At 29.8% G+C, this 10,858-nt stretch overlaps 1 long non-coding RNA gene across 1 annotated transcript; it reads left to right on the top strand.

Moving 5' to 3' along the window:
- The first annotated feature begins 736 nt into the window (after positions 1-736).
- Positions 737-1,719, top strand: LOC121120734 (uncharacterized). Its single transcript, XR_011780898.1, has 4 exons — positions 737-881; positions 948-1,128; positions 1,188-1,446; positions 1,501-1,719. It is a non-coding gene; the product is annotated as an uncharacterized lncRNA (long non-coding RNA).
- Positions 1,720-10,858: the final 9,139 nt, after the last annotated feature.

Here is a 10,858-nt window from a genome sequence, read left to right as displayed (position 1 = left end):
TTTTTAATATATGAGACATGCGATAAAAACAAAACTTCTTTAATTTTCTTTCAGCTCTCGAAATTAAAAAAAACTCAGATAAAATTGCTTCATCAAATTTTGTGTCCCCACTCAATATAATTAGTGTCTGTTGTATTTCGTTAAATAATTGTTAATTGCAAATTTTATGGAAAAAAATTAATTATCAGTCCATTATATTTGAATGGTTTATTTTAATGTGAAGTTTATAGCAAGAAAAGGATCTATTTCATGATGTGTATTTTGAAAAGAAAATTAGTTACGCCAACCTTAGACTTTGAAATATGGACATTTGATAAGATATTGTTGAGTATATAGATGAAGTAACTAAACCCAAAACTAATTATCCTCATCAACATTCCCATATGATGAATGTATGTATTATATATATGGTTGGTTCTACACAGATTTATCAGGTAATGAGACTTCTTGAGAGAAAATATTTTTATAGAAAAGTGCACGATTCAAACATTATCTTTCACCTGCTCCATAACAATAAAAATTCAAATTTAATTAATACATTGCTCCTAAGGGTACAAGGCATGTATGTATGTAGTACAACACGCTTAGTGATCTCCATTTCCGTTTTTCCATTGTAAATATAAAGTAAAATCTTAGCTTAACTATCATATGTAATTACATATAAGTTCCTACACACATTATAATTTTGTGTCAAAAACGGAGACTGTAAAATCAGTATTCGAAAAGCAATGCTTCTATTAGTAAGTGCTATGTGTATATGGATTTGCTCTGCAAATACTACCAGTAACTTTAGTTTGCCTCGTTTTCTTAAAGATAGACCGTTCATGGATGAATTATTGGAGTGGAAAAAGTTATTAATATATAGATTAACTCTTTTTGACGTAAATATAATTTAATTTTGTACTTTAATATTAAAGTGAAGAAGCTTTCATGTTCAAAACTTTTAGAATATAAGTGGAATATTGAAAAACACAAGATTTACGTCAACTGAGGCTGTATTATGTCCTATAGCTAGCTATCAATTAATTCGTCATACTGCTCTTGCCTTGATTCACTTTAAGAAAACAACGAACTCAACTCCATCAACACAAAAAGAGTTGATTTCATTTTTTCAAAATAAATCAAGAGGTATAAACTATTGAACTTTATTTGATTTGTATACAATTAATAAGCCTATATTTTTACAGAAATACAGCTTTCTTTAATTGCTTTAGAAGAAATAAATATCAAGGAAACAAGTTCTGAAATCAAAACCCACAATTTAGTCTTTCAATTTTTCAATAATTTTTATTCCAAATGGATGTCCGATCAATTGATATTTAGTATCGGAACTAAATTCCAAAATGTTAAGAAACCCTGCTTTTTCATTTTGCACAACACGTCTGGCTATATGAATCTAGAATTTTTATCTATAGATCAAATTGAGCTATCAAATGAACATCTATGGTAATAAATTCATTTACTTAAAGGTCATTTATATCTTATTAGTTTATTTTATAGGGTAATGAATTGTAGAATACAAACTGATATTGGAAAAAGTATTTTATTTCCTAATGAAAATAAAATAAATCTACGTGAAAATGATGATTATAGTAATTTTTACCCATATGATTGCATCTTCAGGGTTCATTCTTATGTTTATTGAATATATACTTTATACTATTCGAAACCTAATATAATTGAGTGATAAACAAACTTTTTGTTCATATTTCAATATTATTTTTTCCCGGTTTGGTACGTGTTAAAAGTCACTTAAGTCGGAACTGGCCTTTTGTTTTGAACATGTCCCAAAATGTTCACTTTTTCAAATCGTAAACCAACTTTTTTTGATATCTTTCCATGGCGTGCTTTCCCCCTAGTCTCACACAAGGAACCAAATTCCTTATTTCTTAAATGAACCCTCGTTCATGTTTTCATTTTTTTTATATACATAAAAAAAGTCAAAAAAATATTGTTAAAAACTTGAAATCTAAGAGGGAATCTATCCTTTCTATTTAGTAACACGTGATAACTTAGTTATCTTATTTACACACGACATAATTAACAATTCATCTAAGAAATCTGTTTGGACTAATACAAGTTGATTTTTTCTTTGGGACCCATGCCAGCTAAACTTATTTTAAGGGACGAATCATTTTGTTCCAACAAAAGTTACCATGAGTGGACAGAATGTGCATTTTTTCTATAAGACAATTTGCAGAAAAATATAATCCTAAACTTGGATTATGTCCATATATGGCTATCATAATTCAATAGAAAATGAAATTTTATAAATATCTTACTTTCTTTGCTTTACGGCAACTAATTTAAGAGGTAGAAGGGGTTTGATTCCTTATTCATGCAGTGCTGCTTAAAAACTCAACTTGAGCAGGAGCCCATATTTTTAGACTTCCACATGTGAAGAGTGGGGATCTTTTCTCTCCCCCTCGTTTACTTGCTTTTTATCTCATGTAGATATATTAATTATTGTTTTTCTTTTATATATTAATATTGTTATATTAATTAAGGATAATTATATGCCCATAACATTTTAGCATCTAATTCAAATCCTGTAACTTTTTCCATGAGTGTTGGGAAAAAAAATATTTGCCAAGGGTTTATCTCCGTTCATTGTCTCATTTACCCCTTACACTATTTCGGACTGCAATTTTTATTAAGAAAAAAAATTATTTTATATTGTAGGCTTCTTTTTTTTGAATATTCCTGATCTTATAACTTCGAATTACTATAAGACTACAGTTTGCTACTTAAGTATAAGTCGTTCAGCGAATTGTCAAAACCAAAAGTAATTGTGGTTTTCCAAACTGAAACCAAACGTTTATATAAATTGGTGTTTAGGCTTCTGGTATTTTTTAGGAACGTGATAAAAAAGGATAATTGAGCCTCTAACTCAGGTACAACTGGATATTCAACCACGTATTTTATTACCTGCGAGTATTTTGTAGCTACAACCATAAATTCTGAATGACAAAATAACTTTTGAGAAATACTTACAAATGAAATAATGTAACTAAGTAATGCACCTAACTTACTGATGAGCGATATACCCCAGAAGAGGGGGACCAAGGTACAATTGGCCGGCCAGCTTTTTGAAAGACAATAGCAATCGAAGGTTCAATGGAAACGGGCATCAATATGTGACGTCATTTTCATAAAACTGCCTCTTGAATGAGAGTGCAGGAAAAAAGAGATTGTGAACTCCATAAAACATGTCTAATAAATACACTCATCACTTGTTAACATAAAGTATCATAAAAAAAGGGAAAGACTCGAAATTACTTTTTTGAAATTTTCCCGTCGACAGATAATTACCCGCCAGGGGTATTTTTTAAATTGATGTTCCGGGTACGAGTATCAACCTAGCCCATCCTTTAAACATATGTATGTCTATTGTCCAATGTCCATAATTTATAGCTATTCACATTTACACCAACATTTTAAGGAGTAACTCATAGTTTAAAAAATAGTATGCATATATATATATATATATTCATTTAAATAAGATAACAAAGAAAAAAAAAAATATAATTTTTTATCTTCAATAGATAATGTCTTTACTAAATATTTATCTGCTTATTTAACATATTATCAATTCTTTTTTAGCGAGGTAGATGTCATGTCAATATATCGACATTAGTAAATTTTTTAATAGCAATATAATTTTATTTTTATTTACGACTTAAAAAGACTTAAAGTAAATGTAAATATTAATTGTATATGCATGATAAAGCCATCTTAAATGAAGAATACTAATTTAGATACTTTAAGAAAGAAATATATTTTGTAAAGAATTTTCGAAAAGTTGTAATGTTTTATTGTAAGAGTAAGGACATAATAGGAAAGGAAAGTGGGGCTTGTTGGTGCACTGGGTAGTTGGTGTTCTTCAAACTCTAAGAGTTGTGCTCTAGTACTTTAGTACAATAAACACATTATAGAACTACATTAGCTACAATTCCTTCACTCTAGAACGGCTGTAGTTGCATACGATCTCAGAGGGACATGCCATGTCCTTTTGACACCAACACTAAAAAATCAATAACATATGGGATGTCGAAATGACATCCCCGTCCGTTCAAGGTGGTAACATCTATTACGTTGTTATTTATAATATTACACATTTCTTATTTTTTAAAATGAAAGTCATTGGGGGAATAAGAAAAACAATAAAATTATACCTCAATTGAAAAAAACAGTTATATATTTATTTGGTATTAAAGAAACCAGGGATGCCAATTCGTGAGCTTTGATATATTTTACGAATCGACATCTTGGGATTATTTTTTTCATGATCATTCATATTCTTCTAAAGTTAGAGAATTAGCTTAAATTATAAAACATTCTTTATTTTATACAAATATTGAAAATGGCGATTAATTATGAATCAAATTGAGTTAACTAGTTAAGTATTACGTGATATATTTGTTTTGAAAGTTAAAGAGTAGCTTATTTAAAGTTAGCTCATGTTAACCAACGATACAAATAATATTACAGCTAAAGCTCCATTAACATTAAAAAAAATTTTCTATGGTTGTAAATTCAGAAAATTAATCACGGATAAAGATTGGATGTATTCATAATACACATGACTCTTATATAACACAAAAGTAAACTGCCCCAATTTGTTTATAATAAATTTTAGAATAAAAAGCACATTTAGACAAGTTGTATAATATATTTATTCCTTTTTTAAATTAAAACGACAACGATAATAAAGTTTTACTTGAATAAAAAAACTATTAAATATCAAATTTTCTTTTCTAAACTTTATATATGATATAGATATTGTCAAATCTTACATGGGTCACATTCGATAATTTTGTTTTTTATATACCTAAAATGTTCATAGGTTGACTTTTACAACTCTACGTACATATAGTCATACAAAAATGAAACATTAAAAATTCCAAGGTACCTTCCTCAACTACTTATTTTTTAAAGGTAAAGAAAATAAAAGAAACTGAGACCTTTTTATGAATGTTATTTATCTTCAAGGCTATATCTACATACACAACGAGGGTGGTCGTGACATACTGTAATTTGTCTCTTATGGCAATGTGAAATCATAACATAACAAGAAAATAGTATGAATAAAAGTTTAGATGCATCAAGTTGATAAATATTTTATCTAGGTCTTTAAATGGCGGAAAAAAGTAATACAAGGATAATGAAGGTTGAATGCGGGGAAGGGACACACAAAATATATATTTTCCGTATACAGAGTGGAGATTTTAAATCCAGAAAATTAAAGGATAATGTATAATAATATATATTTCCCAAAATTAATTAAGAAATTCATAAATCTTTAACTTTTACATATATGCCTCTATTGTGAAGTCAATCACCAACAACCTCTAACTTCAACCACAGCCTCCAACCGCCTCTTAACCTAGAACATGCCTTAATGATTAACTCTTTATTCATGTTGGTCACTGCATTGAGAATGGAAGCCCGTAAGTTTATTGGACTCTTTCTCCAAGATACCCCGCACATAGTAGTCCATGTGGTTTAGATCCGGCGAGGTGGGAGGCCACATGTCCATTCGTTTCAATCGTTTATTCCATTAATTTATTATCCTTGAAAGCCTTGGCAACATGGTGAACAGTGGATTTGGTAAGCTTCATAAGCTTAATAATCTCCTTGGGTGTGCACCTGGAACACAATAATGGCCACACGTTGCTCGGATTTGGAGATTATCTCAAGGATTTGGTATTTTTTCTAATACTGTTTTGTCTCTTGAATTTGAGGAAAATACTTTCGCAAACATAGACTTCAGGGTTGTCAAGGTATTGAAGTGTAAACTTGTTCCCGATTAAAAATCCCCACCTTGTAGTTCATAGGGCTATTTAACAGAAATATGTTGGAAAAATCTCTATAAATTTATATGCTTAATTCAAATTAATTATTAAAGGCAGATTATATTCTCTGCGAGGTAGGAAAATTCCCCATGTGAAAACTGCCCCTATTTTGTTCCAACTTCATGAGGAATAATAAAACATTATAAATTCGATAAATATTATTTATGACAAATATCTAAATATGGGGTGAGTCAAATAGAAAGGACACTTGAGAATATGGATTTGTACACCTAATTTGGAAATTTTTATTGAAGGAACTCCTCCTCTCTAAATCATTTGAGGTTCGTAGTCGATATTAAAGAGTGAGAACCTCTTTTGACTATTGTTTACTTCAATTCACAACTTGAAATACAAATGTCTTGACTGTTTGTCCCTCTTTTCCCAATGTCTTATAATATTTCCAATGAATCCTCTGAATCCCTTCACTCCAAATTTTGCTCTAGCCTCTGACAGATATAATTGTAATATCATTTAGAGGAATATCATATAGAGTTAGGATTTAACCCACAAATTTGTGTTTGAAGAATGAGGAGGACAATGATTTCTTAATTTTAAGAATATAATAAGTGTTTATTGATGCAGCTGAGAGGATGTTTCTGGACCTTGATGTCTTCAATGTTGGATTATTCTGTATTCATTAAATTATATTTTTATTTTTGATGGAAAATTTTTCTTTTGCACTCCTGTATGATATAAATTATACATAACTGTCAACATTAAAAATGGAATGAAGTAAAAATACGTGTTGAAGAGAGGAAGAAAATGAATGGGACGTACAGAAGTTGACTTTTGAGTTCCTTTATTTTTGTAATTTCAAGAATCGAATGACATTATTTTGGATTTTATTGGGCAATAATTCTTCTTAATCATCCCTTTGATGTAATGCGTTTTTTATTATAAACTCAATTAAATATATATTACTTGTGAGTCATCGATCTTCCTTAATGAAAGGAAAAAAATATTATGAAATATAGTTTATGATTATTGAGCATTCAGATTTTCCTATCCAACAAAGTGGTGTTCAAAGTGATTCAATACACCTGCGCAATTGGATAAATTGTTTGAAGATTTTGATTTTGTGTCCATTACTTTCATTTCAATGTGTTATACTCATGACACAGGTTTGAATTTTTGAACATATAATAATCTTTTTGAAAAAAAACCCGGATCGAGATAACAGTGAACCAACTATTTATTAATGTTTTTACAAATGAATTTTGAAACAACTGCTTTAATTTTTTGTTAATGCAAAATTTACACCAACAACATTTTCGGTCTTTTTTATTAAAATATCGTTTATATAAGGAACACCCAATACAATTGAAGCACCTTTCTTTAACTCTTGATGATGATGAGGTAGGAAGAGGACTTGAGGAAGGATGCTGGTTAAATATAGGAGGGGGCTCGAGGTAAGAAACGGATTCAAGGTTGAAGGAGAGTATAGGGTAGAAAGAGGACTTGAGGTAGGCGAGATTGATATAGCTAGAAGGCTTGAAGATCACTCCATAAGTTCTTATATTAATTTTTTCCTCTTTTTCTCACGATTAATCAGAGGAGTTATATTTTTTTTTGATATTATTTCCTTTCTTCTGTTAAAAAAACTTCTTCAACAATTTTGGAGATGTATTATTTACTACTTCAATTAAGCTGATAATTGATGATTTTTAAAAGGTTTAAAAATCCTTCAAAAGCTGTGATCGGCAGTAAATTTGGAAAAAAATAGATGACAAATAAAAATATTATTGAAAGAAATCATCCGCCACAGTTGTCAGATTGAATTTCAGGTCGAGAAGCACAATTGTAATGCATTATTTCATAGTATACAATTAGTGTAGTACAATTCGAACCTTTCTTCCAAGTTTCATGTAATTCGTATAAAGCATGTAAGAATATAAAAAAAAAATTCCAAGGTGCAATATACAAATTTACTTGTTCCGCTTTATCAAACATCTATGGTACATATATGTAAGATGTCTCTGTTCCTTCATTTTCAACAGGAAATAAATTGATTTTATACAAATATAACAATTGAGTCTTTCTTCATTGAATAGAAAAATATGAAATGGACTTAAACTCCGAAAAGTCCACTGTTAACCAGTGAACTTCATTTTTATTATATTTCGCTTAACGGACTCGTGTTTTGTAGTATTTTCTTTGAATTTGAACAAAATCCAAATGAATTTTATGGAACTATCAATTTTTAATGTCCCATTGTCTAAAGGATTTTTTTTAACGATGGACTCCTTAAACAAGGAGGCTAAAGTTTCTGAATGATCTTAACATATATGTCAAACGTCACTCCGCCTTCCCATAGTTCCTATTTGTGGACATACTTTATTCCATTTTATAAATGTATTTTTACGACAATACCTTTCATAACAAAAATCCTGGCATGATTGAACATATTTCTAGTACATATAAGATGAATTTACTCAAATGAATTGGAAAACCAACAGCTTTGAAGTCTGAGCTCATCATGAGGCTATCAATAAATATCTTGATACCTTCCCGTCGCTCATATTGTAAGGGTTGTTTAATGGATTCTCAATGGATCTATTTGATGGGCACACATGCTTGAGATGTTAACCTTCAATAAAGAGCTTCCTCCTGTCTTCTTTTCACCTATTCAATAATAATGTCCCAAAACATACATTTCGAGAGAATCTTTGGAAATTGTCGCCATTTTCGAGGACTGATTCCTACAAAATGTAATTTCTTGGGGAAAAAACCATTTAGAACATGGACCTCTTTTTTCACAGGATTCCTGAGGCCCTAATTAGTAATTTACAAATAGAAATTGCATCGCATGTTGCAAAAAGGGGGAAACAATCTCTTGCTCTTCCTTGTCCACACAAGCATCTGTAACTTCATGATAAAAAGGTCGAATATCGAAATAAGAGGTGTTAAAAATGTTGTCAGAAATAATTTATAAAGTTTGGAAACTCAATAATAATTATAATGGTATCTAAGCGTATAAATAGTACTATAATAGTGTATAATACAGAGATAATAATAATTAATAATTTGGTTCCTCTGGGAGTAAAACTAGATCAGATCAACTCGCTTTATTTTTATGCAACTCCTTTTTTATAAATATTAACAAATATCTGAGGCTATCAAAATGACCAATTATATTCAAAAGGTCATAATTGGAGTCACATTAATTAATGAAAGGCTCTAAATAATAGATAATATTCTTGAGTATCTTATACAATCCCTCAAATTTGAACTTAAATCCCATAGTGGAACAAATATATCTAAAAACTATTTGGCCTTTAATATTTATTAAGTAAATAAATAAAAGTGGAATTTCTCATAACTTGATTTTTACTCAAGGGTACTCTAGTTGACAAACCACAATTATTTGTTTGTTCCATCCCCCAAGGGAGTACCTTCAAGTGTAAGTAATATTATTGCAACACAATTTCCTTGCAATTTTTTAAATTCAATTCCATCTTCTACGAAATGGATCCAGAGGATTGGTAAGGAGGAGGGGGAACAAATATCTTTGGGCTCTTTAAAATGTAGTTGAATACCCTCCGGCTTGGATTGGCCCGGGGGTAGTTTGGGATTCCTAAAAACTACTGCCATTACATCCAAAGAACCCCTCTAATATCAAAAAATAGTTCCAAGCCCTCAGATTGTGTGGGGTACTTGGAAATACCTCCTGGATCCTAAAAAAACACTGCCAATTCATCCAACACATCCAAGGAACCCCTCTAGTACCAGAAAATATTTTTAGCTTACGCTTTTAAATTGAAAACTGCACTTTTTCTGTGTTTTTACGTCATTTAACTCTTTTTTCTTATAGATGCTACATTACTTGCAAGTAACATTATTTGTATTTCAATAGTCATCATTTAATTTTGTAATGAGTATGCTCAATTTTAAATTACTGTTTTGTTTTTCTTTTTGAAAAGTTAGAGTATCTATAATAACACATTATAAATTCGTTATAATGTGTTATTATTCATCTTGAAGTCTGAACAAAATACGGGCAATTTACGCTGAGGCAATTTTCCTCTACGGCAATCTTCCACGGGCAATTTTCTCCAGGGGATTTTTGCCCGCACGTATATTAAGATTTATGTATTATATAATTTTAAAGATGAAGTGATTTATTCTTAAAAACACCGACAAAAAAATGTCTTCTACCTTGAATGCTTACAATAGGTAGCAAATCCTCTTATTTACTTCTTCATAATTTAAACCAATCTTACAACCTTCCCTATTGGTAATTATTTCAACAATTTTTATTAATACAGTGTAATTTTGGTGTAAATTTCAATCCCAATTTCAATCGTATTTTTTTGAAGTTCAACAATATAAGGCTCGATTTATTTTCGAACCGATTAGTGCTTAAAAACACCGTGAGTAATAATATATAAAAAGTAATCCAATGTTTATGTAATTCCATTTTTCATAAATTAATTAGAAGATCATTACAAAAGACGGCATAAACTCCCTTTCTTGTAAGTTCAAAGTCTTTTAGTCTCATCTTGAGACTCAAGAATTTGCACTTAGCCCAAGTCCTCAAATATTTTTATTGTGTACAGTTTGCGTCTTTATATTTCGTTCTAGTTAATTTCAAGTATGTAATTAATTGTTTAATTATTAATTTGAGTCTTAAAATTTTTATTGAATAGAATATATATTAGTGGTATAAACTTTAAAGTAATGCCCGAACCCAAATATCAATTATTATTGTATAGTATAATATCATTTATTGTTAATGTGTGGTTAATTATCCTTACTTGAATCGAGTTATCCCTATCAAACGTAAATTGAAGAGTAGGTAGTTTATATCTAAAGAAACCATTGCAACTATTCTGATAAAAATTTGTTCAACATTGGTTTCAAGTCCAAGAAAGTATGTTCTTTCAATTTCAAGGTAAGTCTCAATTCTTTGATTTTGAGTTCAAGTTGAGCATAAAGTCTTCAAAATACGTCACCAACACCAAGTCCTACCCTTGGCTAAAGTTAAAAAATGTAAAAATTCTTAT

This window comes from Lepeophtheirus salmonis, chromosome 6 (genome assembly GCF_016086655.4).
Source record: "Lepeophtheirus salmonis chromosome 6, UVic_Lsal_1.4, whole genome shotgun sequence".
NCBI classification, from domain to species: domain Eukaryota; kingdom Metazoa; phylum Arthropoda; class Copepoda; order Siphonostomatoida; family Caligidae; genus Lepeophtheirus; species Lepeophtheirus salmonis.
This window is presented reverse-complemented; position numbering and strand designations above follow the sequence as displayed.